The sequence below is a fragment of the Rattus norvegicus genome, chromosome 15 (assembly GCF_021556685.1).
Source record: "Rattus norvegicus strain SHRSP/BbbUtx chromosome 15, alternate assembly SHRSP_T2T, whole genome shotgun sequence".
Classification (NCBI taxonomy): domain Eukaryota; kingdom Metazoa; phylum Chordata; class Mammalia; order Rodentia; family Muridae; genus Rattus; species Rattus norvegicus.
The window spans coordinates 77,646,349-77,656,566 of NC_141548.1; positions in this window are offsets into that span (position 1 = coordinate 77,646,349).

Here is a 10,218-nt window from a genome sequence, read left to right on the forward strand (position 1 = left end):
TATGGTTTAGTCCATGGGAGTTTTTTTTTTGGGGGTGGGTCTTATTGGTTGATATTGTTCTTCTTCCTATGGGGTTGCAAACCCCTTCAGCTCCTACAGTCCTTGCCCTAACTCCTCCATTGGCATCCCTGTGCTCAGTTCAATGGTTGGCTGTGAGAATCCTTATCTGCATTGGTCAGGCTCTGGCACAGCCTCTCATGGGACACAACAGGATCTTGTCAGCAAGTGCAGAAGAGTGTGGGTGGGTGCGTGAGTAACTTCATACAGGCAAAGGGGGGGGAGGAGGGCAGATGTGAAATGGGGAGCAGATGGAGGCATAACCTGGAATGAAATATAATGGGATGGGTGGTTAGTGTAAGGGTAACCGGGAAGTGGGATATCATTTGAGATGTAAACGAATGGAATGATTGATAAAAAATAGAAAAAAAAATAAAGATACCACAAATTACTTTGCTGGAGGAAAAAAATCCTTATTCCATTCAGAGTAAAAGATGTAAGAAATTTTGTATCAAGTTCATAATCTACCATATCGAGAAATTTTAAAAGAGAAGAATATGTTCTCTGTACCTAGCAGGATTTAGTTCAATAGCTAGGGAGGCAATGGCAAGCACGAGTAAGCAGAGATGAACTCGTTAGATAAACACTTACTTGGATAGAAGAACAGAGAGATTTACCACAGTTAACAACCCAAAGTACAACCAAATTAGCAAAGCAGTTTTTGAGGAAATTAATGGAAGATTTTTTGCTTATGAAGTAAACTCTAGTGTGTTCGTTTTTAAACTGTACATGAAGTAGAATAATATTTTTGAATCATTTCCCATAAGTAAGTATTGGACACTGTTTGAGCTACATATTCAAGGGCTTCCTCCCTTAGTCCTCCATATTTGGCTCATTTGAAGTGGACCCAAGGAGTAAGAGTGCCCTTCATACCTGTACAAATGTGAAGTTCGTTGTGTAACAGAAGATTTCTATTAACTTTCAATGCCAAATGTAGATTATGATCAAAGGTCATTTTTCTATATTATACATCGAGAAAAGTATGATTCTTCCACATTTCCTAATAATAGCAAGTTTTGAGCCTTACATAATCAAACAAAAAGCTTTTATGAGAATTTAAGGGCCATGTTCTGTATTTTCTCCTTTCTTCTGTATGCTACAAATTTAATCAATAAAATAAACTCTGTGGAGCTGACTGGAAGACTACATCCCAGGGATGCCTTACCCAATACAACTAATAAGTTTTATAAAAGTTTTGTTTTCTTAACCTTCTTTGCTTCAAAGACACTGCTGTGGTAATTAAGATGATTTCCTCCTTGGGATCTGAAACCAAAGAATACATCAACCTGAAAGATATTTGGGCATAAATTATCCTAATTCCTTGCTTTGTACTTGAAATCAAAGAGCCATTACTGCATTATTTTTTTTATATATCAAAGTATTATGGATATACTTCTCAATAATAATAAAAAGGAATTTCACATTAATTTCTTCTGCTGGGTCCAACCCCAACAGGCCATTGACAGGATGGTCCAAGAGAAGATAAGAGGGAAGAGATAGTGAGGGAGTGAGGGAGTCAAGAACTGTGCTTAAGAGAATCTTGCAACTCCAACTGATTAGCAAATGGTTGGCTTCTGTATATATACAGGATTTGCAGAATAGAGACAGAATAATGATTATTCAGGAAGTAGTGATTATATTATTTTGTCTCTGGATGTGTGTTGGATTTTTCGTTATATGCCTGGGTTAAAAATTCAGTAATAATTAGAATATATGTAAAATGTTACAGATTTTATTTTAACTATCAGCCCTATATCTCTATGTTAAAGAAACTAGAGAATGTCTCTAACCCCGGTGGAAACCTCAGGGGGTGGACCAGGAGGAGAATAATATCTGGAGTGAAAAAATAAATAAATAAGTAAATAAAGTTAAATTAAAAAAGATAAAACCATACACGCACAACACACACACAGAATATCACCACCAAAACAAACAACAAACACATCTATTCTATGAGAACCTGATTCTATCCTGGTAGGGTTTGCAGGGTGTTTTGTTTTGTTTTGTTTTGTTTTGTTTCGTTTTGTTTTGTTTTGCTTTGTTTTAACATTTCAAATGTTATTCCCTTTCCCGGTTTCAAGTCCATAAACCCCCATCCCATTTCCCCTCCTCCTTCTTATATTAGAGTGTTCCCCCACCCATCCACCCACCCCTTTCCACTCCCACACCTGACATTCTCCCACACTGGATGGCTCCAGCCTTGGCAGGACCAAGGTCTTCTCCTCCCATTGGTGCCCAAGAAGGCCATCCTCTGCTACATATGTGGGTCTGTCCATGTGTACTCTTTGACTGCTGGTTTAGCCCCTGGGAGCTCTGGTTGGTAGGTATTGTTGTTTTTATGGGGTTGAAAACTCCTTCAGCTCCTTCAATCCTTTCTCTAAGTCCTCCAATGGGGACCCTGTTCTCAGTTAAATGGTTGGCTGCGAGCATTCCCCTCTATATTTGTCATGCTCTGGCAGAGCCTCTCAGGAGACAGCTATATCAGGCTCCTGTCAGCATGTACTTCTTGGCATCAGCAATATTGTCTGGGTTTGGTGGCTGTATGTGTATGGGTTGGATCCCCAGGTGGGGCAGTCTATAGATGGCTTTCTTCCAATCTCTGCTCCAAACTTTGTCTCCATATTTTCTCTTATTAATATTTTTGTCCAGACAAACAGAACATATCTGAACTGGTAATTTTATGAATAGAAAATACTAATATGTAATGCTATTTATTTGTTTATTTATTTATTTATTATTTGTCTATATTAGTCAGTAAGAAAAGGGTTATTTTACTCAGTGTATACTGCTTAATGAGTTTTACTCATCTGGGGGTCATATTCTGTATGATCCACTATCTTTAAAATTTACTTTCTGAGCGCTCTAACCAAATTGGAAAAAGAGAACTTGACCTTGTTACCAATTTTCTCGAATGGTCAATTTGCCAACTAAGTTTACCCTATTCTTATTATATTGTTAGAGTTTGGTTAATGGTGGATACACCAAGGAGATTCCTTGAGTCATGGCCTCATAAAACATTACTTAGCATCTTTGTACTCACCTATGCTTATCACATTCAGGCCAAATAAAGCCAGAAACCATTATTTCCATAAAAGCCAAAGGGATAGTAATTTTGGGACTTATCCTAAAAGGACTCAGACACATGAACCATAATGCAGAATATCCCCCAAAATGCCACATGCCAAAACCAAAGAGACAAAAACCTGAAAGTGAGAGGGAAAACGACCGCGGTTGCAGCATTCGGCTCCATATTGTTGGAACTGTCAGACAGCTGTACTGGCATCACGATTTCCACGACATCCAGTGCAAATGGCTGTGATATTCTTTCAGCATTTTTTCCAGTGATGTGGTCCCCTTGAAAGACCATCAGAGAGAATCTTCCTCTCAGGAGGGAGATCCTCAAGCCCAATGACCAGTCCGAGTCCACAGGCTGCAATCTGTAAGAGGGTTTATTTTGGGGTACACAGGTACCTGTGGGCGTCCCAGTCAGCTCGAGAGGACTGGCGCGCCTAGCAGAACCAGGGACGGGTTTTTATAGGGTATTGGGGAGCAGAAGCAGGCTTACAGAAGCAGATGTATGGTTGGTGGATTAAAGTGAGGTGCGGATGTATGGTTACACCTAATTGGCTATTTTAAATATATTCAAATGAGGTTGCCACACAGCAAGAGAATACGTGCAGGTTGGGGCGTCCGGAATGTCAGGGGCTAGGGGCTTATCTCTTGTTAGGTGGCCCATAAAGCAATACCAATAATTTAGACTGGTTTCTGTATTTTGTTTCCTTTTATGGTCTGTTTCGTCTAAATGATGGGTCAGCTTGTCCCACAAAGCTTGGACACATCTGCACTTTCCCAGGCTTATTTTAGTTCTGAGTCTGTGTATCTAAAAACTTACTTTATACTTCTATAGTTGAGGGCCTTGGGCTTGTACAATTACCTTTTTGGGAGGGGGTCTTTCACCCTATAAAGAATTGCTGCATGTGAACATAACAACTGTAAATGCCACTTTTCATTTTCTCAGATGAAACAATGAAATAAGAGCCATACCCAAGCTGTGCAACTACACTGCTTGAGAAGAGCCGCAAGGGTTTGCTTCTCTGTTCTACCTGTCTCTGGGCTCCTAGCACATCCATACTATCTAATCCTATGAACTGACTGCTACGGTTCAGCTTCCCTCAGCTTTTGATTCAACTGTTCTCCTGGGAAATATGTTATAAATATGTTCCTGCTCCTTCTGAGTTGCTGTAGTGTTCTTATTTCACCAGCGTCTAGCTTGTTATTTCTATAATCTGTAACGTTGTCTCAGTAAAACTGCATAGACTTACTCATAGTCTCTGTCTCTCTCTGTCTCTGTCTCTCTCTGTCTCTCTCTCTCTTTCTCTCTCTCTCTGCCTCTCTCTGTCTCTCTCTCTCTCTTTCTCTCTCTCTCTCTCTGCCTCTCTCTCTCTCTGCCTCTCTCTGCCTTTAAGTAGCCCCTCTCATCAATCTGTTCTCCTGTGAGCCTGAGTTGGGCATATCTCTGACCCATTCTATAAAGCCTTTCTCTGATTGGCCATGTTGTCATCCTCTCAATTATATGTCACTTTCAAACATGGCTGCTTCCTTCTACAAACTAACCATCCCTTTATTGTAAGGGATTAAAAGTGTGTACTAAAGGCTTGTCTGTAATGCAGCCATATTATACTGTAATCCAGTGTCTGAATTACAGCAAGATCATATAAATTTAGAGGGTTTTTGAATATGATCCCTTACCAGACCAATCATGTTGCCAGATTAAAATTCCTCTACAAACAAGAATAAATTTTACCCATGTTCCTTGGCAATAAGGAACATCTTCATGCTTCTTTTCCAGAAGTGCCAGTCTCTTCTTGACCTTATTTTGGAATGATAAACCAATGGGAGAAATCTTCTAACGAAGTGCTACTATAGTATGCCATTTGTCAGATTAATCTCAGTGATATAATTCTTTTAAAACCCATTTGGTGCTATTTCACAGACCAGTGCAAGAAATGTTGTTGAGACATCTTTACTGGTGATTGAGTGGCACTATTAGTTAGCTTTTTATCAATTTGACTTAAACCACTTTCATCTGTGACTAGGGAGTCTCAACTGAGAAAATGCCTTAATCAGATTGACCTGTGGCCAATTTTTATCAACAACTGATTTTTGCTTGACGACTTATAATTCAGCAACATGGCTGCACTGGCAAGAGATTATATCCAAAGACCTTCTTGATTTATTCAACCTGGCTAGAATGTAGACAGAGCCTGGATTGACATTTTCTTGATGAATGATGTTGGTATAAGAAAGCACAAGCCAATTGTAGGAAGTGGACTTAGGTTGTATTGAAAATGAACTGCCCAGTCAGGTAGGCCTGGAAAGCATCCAGCAGAGGTCAGCTGATTGTGGTCTCTGTTGTATAGCCATTTAATCTCTAGGAGCTGTATGGAACCTCAAGAGTGCCCTGCTCCCCATGAAGGCTTGTAGCACCCCAAGACTAAACAGGTTGGAATCATGCCTCACCAATCCCTTTCCAGATGGTCTGCCCAGGGCACAGTTGGAAGAGGTGAATTGTATGCAGTCCTCTGACTTCCATTGTTTCTGTGTTGTCATTAGCAGTTAACACAATAATAATTACAATCGTAACCACAATAAAAAGAGAACAAGCCTTCATAAAGTCTCATCTCCTCTTTCTTGCTTTACAGCATAATCTCTTATGTTCACAAACCTCCTCTAAATTTATCATGTTTTGCTTCTAGTACTTTTAAGCCTTTACCTATGTAGAAGATTTTACTTTGAGTCTTCTTACTACATCCAGTGGTGTAATATTGAGATGATCTTTAATATGATGTTGGAAGATACAGAAAATTGCTCTAACCGAAAGTATCCTCAAATTCATCTTCTCACGACCCTTAAATTTCTCACATTCTGAACTGCTTATGATCACATGCCCTTATTTACATAGAAATTGGTTTTACAAGTTAAAATTATCATCTCATAAATTCACTCATTTTCATACTTTTAATAATGTAATGCACCCAATCATTCTTTTTCTAATTAAAGTAAAACATTCAACTTACAATATTCAAACAAACAGACAAAGGGCATTAAAAATAAAAGGAACAAAGAGTAGTTTTAGATTGGTTCCTTTGTGTCTACTCGCATGTCTTCTTACAACGTTGGGATTTACACAACACAGTTCCCAGGACCACATGCAACTCTGCTGGCTGTATCCAAGGCCTACCTGACTGTTCTTTAATACAACCTAAGTTCCTATAGGCTTGGGCTGTCTTATACCAATCATCAATCAATAAAATGCCAATCTAGGCTGTGTCTACATTCCAGCCAGGTCATGTAAAACACAAAGGTCCTTGGATATGATCTCTTGCCAGTGCAGCCATGTTGCTAGATTAAAAGTCCTATACAAACAAGAATCAGTTGTTGATAGGGATTGGACACAGTTCAGTCTGTTTAAGGCATTTTCTCAGTTGAGATTCCCTAGTCACAGATGGCCCCTTCATCTTCAAATGAACAGAATTGCATCAAGTAGCAGCTATTTGATTCCATGACTTTGCTCATTGCTGTCTATTTTTCTTCTACAAACTGAAAATGGTCTTTGAATGAAAGATGCTTCAGGTTCATTTGGAGGAAAAAGTATAATTCCTCATCAACAAGTCCTGTTGTATTTGTCATTCCACATTTTTCTACAATGCAATAATGTATTTATTAGTACCCATTAAGGCATTAACAACATTGAGGAGTGATGCTGTAATTAATCTAGTTGCAGCATTCCTAAATGGATATATTCTATACACAGTTTAAACAACATCCTTTGAATTTCTATTTAGTGCTTCAACTCTATGGTTTTCTTTCCTATTATATTAATTTCTTATGGCTTTCAGATGTTTTTTCTAGGACTGATTCACCATTAGTATTTTTTTATATTTACTATGCATTTGCAATAATTAGAATTGTGAGCATTCCTCTGAAGGGCAATGCATTAAAGACTCTACCTGTTATTAAAAATCTGTCACATTTAATGCAATTGTAAACAAAGCCTTAAAATGTCTCACACAACTTCTATAATCTATTAAAATGTATTCACATTGATGACCCCGCTTATGACACTTCTTCTTTGTGTTGTTTGAGAACATCACTTTCATTGCTTTTAATACAAGGAGTCTCAGTTTTAACTTCAAGACCACTTCATCATATGCTGTTGCTGCTCTAAGCAATCCCTGTCTGTTTCATTATTTTCAGGATTTTAGGTTCACATTAATGTCAAAAGAAACTTCAAACCTGAATTCTGTACATTTGTTCCCAGGGTGGAAATCAGTAACTAGATATCCAGAGAGTTTTGTGCCATGAACACGAAAAAAAAAGGGGGGGGGGACCATGCAAGACTTAGCAATCTGATCTCCTAATAAAACTATTTATCTCTCTCAACTAATACCAGGAGCTTATGTGGACTGAAACATCATTCTGATTGTAAACCAGTGCAAAGTCACAGTATGACAAGAATGTAAGCCAGGAACAAGAAATATGAGATGCGAAAGGATTCAGGCCATTCTGCCATGAGCCACATGGGGAAAATTTCTGCTTTATAAGTTCCTCATTTTTATCCTGAACTGTTTCTGCCAAGTTCATGTCTAATAGGAAAAATTCCAAATCAGCTGTATAAAAGAGATATAAAAGAAACCTTGGCAACATAAACTCTAACAGAATATATTTGAGTCTCTATTACTGAAACAAAGTAAATTATTCCATATTATTATAGAATGACTTTGAAGCTTTTACCTATACATATTTATTCAATGGCATAGAAACAATAATTGAGTATATTTTCTAAAATTGACCTCATGTCATAAACATGGAGTTTCTCTGTGCACCATCCATTTGATTATTTAAAAATACACAGAATTAAAATAATTTTAAAACATTTTAGTGATTCCAGAATCACTAACAAGCACATAGCTTTAATTTCAGTACTTGTAGTAGAGTGATCTCTTTTCTTTTCTTGTTTTTGTTTAATCTTTATTTTTGTTACTTGTGTATGTCTATGTGGATTCCTTTGGAGGTTCAAAGATGGCATCAGGTCCCCTGGCACTGGGATTATATTCAATGTGGGTGCTTGTCAGCAACTCAGGTTTCATTAAGTTCAATCACAACATTGTCTAGAGAGTGAGTTACGGGCCAGCTGGGAATTCATAAGGCCTGATATCAATTTAAAAAAGTATAGAAAGATACTCTTTATATATCTATAAATATTTTTCATAGTTTTAGACTCTTTAAAAAGCTCTAAAAGTGTTACTTCAGAGATACATTATCTGCTGAATTCTTGAGTTTTGCTTTTTTTTTGCTCAATGAAATGTGATTTATTGTTAGATTCTTAATCCCCCTTCACGTGGAAATTTTGTTTGTATTTGGAATATTTTTCAGATGTTTGTAATTATGAATTATGCTTATGGTCTATTAATCTAGAAAGACTGTTGCTGTTTCTAACAATAAGAAAAATGTGCATCAAATATAGAATCATAACACCTTGAGTGTGAAAGTGCTGGAAGTGCCCACAAGCAAGAACCCTGATATCTAATTTGCTTTGCTGAACAAAGTATAATGATTACTTTTTCTGTGTGAAAATAGTAAATGTTTACAGAGAACCTCAAGAAGCAACAGACATAAAGGACCTTGGCTTTCATCTCCAGGTTATTCTCAAGATTACCAGTCATGGCCTATTTTCCACACTGGAGATACCTAAATACACTACGTTGCTTTTGTATTTCACATAGTAGTAAATAGTGCAGTCAACGAATCCCTTGTTTCCATGAATCATTAAATCACTAGCAGCCTAATACCAAAAGTAACCTCTGGCAACAGCAGGTTCATTGTCTCTGAATGAGGAAATCTTGCGGAGGTATCTGCGATACAGGAAAAGTAGATAAAATTATAGATTTGAAATTCTATTTTATTATTATAAGAGATTTACCACTGGGGGAGAAGGGGGAGGAAATTGAACTTAACCAAAGACCTACATGTGCTGTACTCTACTGGAGGCAACTGATACCATAAGAAGTTGTTTTATTTCTTCTGGCATAATTTAGGTGCCTTCCAGTTTGTCTTATAACTGGATGGAGTGTCCAATTAGATACTGAGTAGCAGTGGAACAATAGGAGGGATCTCTTCATCCCTACACTTGTTTGGACAGTGTTTGATCTATGAGCAGAATGTTAGCTGTAGCTTCTGTAATCATCAGTTAGGACTTTACCCTCTAATCTTCGTTTTATAATGAGAGGGTGTTTGTACCTGTGACGGCATCATTTTCATCCTATTAATGTGATAATTACATTATTGATTGCCTTAGTTAAAATACCTCTTGTGACTATCGCGAATAATATTTCGATTATGCTACACGGTCAATTTTCTAATAGTTATTGAGAATTTGACATGGCTATAATCATAGGAAATGTGAGCATACAATTTATTTTCCACATGATATTTAATGCCAGTGCTACAGGTTTTTGGATTCATAGAATGCGTTTACAATTTTTATCTTCTTTGATTTATCAAGATAAATTGAGAAGATTTACTGTAAATTCCAAAAGGTTAAATATTAGCCAGGACAAAGTCTTCTTTACAAGTAAGTATTGATTACTGATGGAATCATTTTACTTGTTATGGGTTAGTTTAGTTTTTATAGTTTTCTACCAATTTATATGGCTGTGCGTGCGTGCGTGCGTGTGTGTGTGTGTGTGTGTGTGTGTGTGTGTGTGTCCACATACCTGTTCTTGCATATGTGTGTGCTGTTTCTACTTTATTTTTTTTTTGCTTTGTTTCCTATCTAACAATACATCCATTCCACAGTGTCACATTATCCACGCTTCCCAGCTCGTCACCCTCCACCAGACCCATAACTCCTATGTCTCTTCTTCAGAGAAGAGAGAACTTCTGTATTACAGTTCTCTAGAGTCATAGAACTTATGGGTAGTCTCTATACTTTATGGGAATTTGTTGTGATGACTTAGAGTCTGTAATCCAACTCCACAACAATGTTCAGCTTGAACAACGGTCAGTCCAAGGATCTGGTAGTTGCACAGTACCACAAGGCAAGCAGGAAAGAAGAGCAAATCTTCCTTCTTCCAATGTCCTTATACAGGTCTCCAGCAG